Genomic DNA, 2459 nt, shown 5'->3' with positions numbered 1-2459 from the left:
ATATATATATATATACGTATAAATAAAATAATAAAAGTCGTTTTTAAATAATCATTGCTATGCTTTTGCAACGCAATTGATTACTTTAAATTTAAAATTAAATAAATGGATGCATTTTCTACATTGCAGTTTGTACAGGTCAGCATCGGCGCTCGACGAGGTCGTTCTTCGTCGGCAAGCACCTGTCTACGATGTTCCTAGACGTTCCTGGTTGTCCAGCCTTACAATGGATTCCTCGCCACCCGTTTATAGTAATAATCTATATGAGGAGATCGTGCCTTGCGAACCTCGTTTTGCCACCGTGAGCCCGAAGAACTTTAGATTTTTCATATCTCAGGAAAAATCACAAGCGATCAAAAAGAGCTTTGACAGTTAAAAGAATATCGGAGGCATTTTCTCCCGAAAAAATTATCGACAAGATCGCATGATTAACTAACCCGTACTTAATTTAAAGATAATTTATTTTCTTTGAATCTCTCTTATTAAATAAATTCTTTCTCACTTTTCTCAATTTAACACTTTAATTGAAATTAAAGCACACCTTATCGCAAAGCTTTGGCAAAACGTGATTTTAACATTCTTGGCTATCTGGGAAATGTATTTAAAAAAAAAGTTATACGGAAAAAATGTCTTTGCTATCAGTTATTCGTCAAATTATAATCAAATTTTCCATAATCAAATAATGTTTATTGAATGGTAGTTTTTATTAAACGTTATTCGTAATCAAATGTTTATTGAAAATTAATTTATAAATATTTACGATAGCTCATGATTAAAAATATTTCTCTATTTACGTTTATGAAGATCAATTTCACGGTAATGTCAGATTGACGAGAATGATTTCGATTTATACATAGTTTACAGCATTGTTCACGTTGTGTGAAATAGTCGAAAGATTATTAATACACGGATTTATAGCGTTAATTTAGGAACATGTTGATATTAATTGATATCGCAAATTCCCGAGCACTGTTCTGCAATTGTTCTTGTCTTATGGTACGTTCGGAAACAGCACCCGAGCATCGTTCTATCTTTGTTCAACTTTTAATAAATAACAAAGATAAAACGACATTCGTATGCACACGGGTGATGTTTCCGAACGCAGCCTTACAATTAGTAAGATTCTAATCAAACATTTCGATTAACGATCGAATTTGCTTAATGATCTAATACGACTTCTATGATAATATTCAGCGAAGTTGAATCCTGGATCTTTAAGAAACTTGTGTTTTCGACAATCATTCTATTTTATAGCTCGGATGACTAGGCTATTTTTGCGCGACTAAAACGTAATTAAGAGAATGTATCAATTATAAAAATGGGTTTTGGAATATTAAAAATTTTACTCGCATGCGTCGTTTTGTTTGTTTCTTTTAAAAATATCATGCGAACACGAGAGATTTTCATCAAATGTGATAATGTTAATTGCAATTTTATTTCTGCAAATCTTCTACCGGAAAAAATATAATAACGCTTCACTCGTTCGTTGTAAATACCGCGAGACAATTTCGCATGCAAAATTGCATTTTCAATTTTTTTTTGATCTTTTTTTATTTGTTTATAACATTTTATTTGATATAATCTTTCCGTCTCGCATTATACGCAAGAGAAAAAAGAACTTTGCCATTTGCAAACAATTTTCCATTTACTCTTATCTATCTTTGTTTATATGAAATTCTTGTAATCCGCGACAGGTTTATGATATCGTAAAGATCTTGATCATTTCTCGCGAAATGACAAAGATTCGTCCAAAAAGCTTGATAACATTGTGCAAACGTAGGACGATGTCATGTAACGCCACTCATATGGACGAAAATGCGCTTATCGAGTCTTTCGTATTTATTGCGGAAATATCGAAAAAGATCTCGAGTAGCATCGAACGGAGTGTCATCTGTATCACAGTATATACAGTAGCGCAACTCCCTGTCGGCACCTTTAATGTTAGGCCGGTATTCATAGTCCGTTCTTATATTGAAGATCGTCTTAAGATACGATTTTAAGATGTTATGCGGCCATTTCATTGGTTGAATGAAATATCTCGAATCAGAGAACTCGCGGTTGAAGCGGGAGGTGCAAACTACTCGGGAAATGTCCAACATCGAGGCCGTACTCTCTAACGAACGAAAGCTGCTCGACGAAAAAGAAAGTTACAAATAAATCACATTTGGTTAACAGAAAATATTCATATTTCTATTCATTGCACAAGAAAAGAGATAAAGTTAAACATAGTTATAAAAACGATGATTCCAATACTAAAAAAAATGTATAAATTATTAGATGCGTGTTATAAAAAGAAGACTGTAAATGTGAAAGAAAGCACACAAGCATAAAACAGAAGAGTTATAAATGTAGAATATTCATAAGTTTCCTATTTTTTCTTGAAATTCCTTTATACGTTTTATTATGCTGCGATAATGTGTAATAAATACGCATACGTAAAAACAGTTTTATTAGAAAAA

At 32.4% G+C, this 2459-nt stretch overlaps 1 protein-coding gene across 1 annotated transcript in view; it reads left to right on the top strand.

Annotated features, from left to right (window-relative positions):
* Positions 1-465, top strand: part of LOC115235465 (ankyrin repeat and KH domain-containing protein 1-like) — an 8620-nt gene extending 8155 nt beyond the window's left edge. Inside the window, exon 8 of the mRNA XM_029807281.1 lies at positions 130-465. The gene's annotated coding sequence lies outside the window, so the exon portion shown is untranslated. The remainder of the gene's footprint in view (positions 1-129) is intronic.
* The last annotated feature ends 1994 nt before the right edge of the window (positions 466-2459 follow it).

The sequence above is a fragment of the Formica exsecta genome, unplaced genomic scaffold (assembly GCF_003651465.1).
Source record: "Formica exsecta isolate Colony F162 unplaced genomic scaffold, ASM365146v1 scaffold222, whole genome shotgun sequence".
NCBI lineage: Eukaryota > Metazoa > Arthropoda > Insecta > Hymenoptera > Formicidae > Formica > Formica exsecta.
The sequence above is the reverse complement of the archived record's forward strand: the minus strand, read 5'-3'. Positions and strand labels throughout refer to the sequence as shown.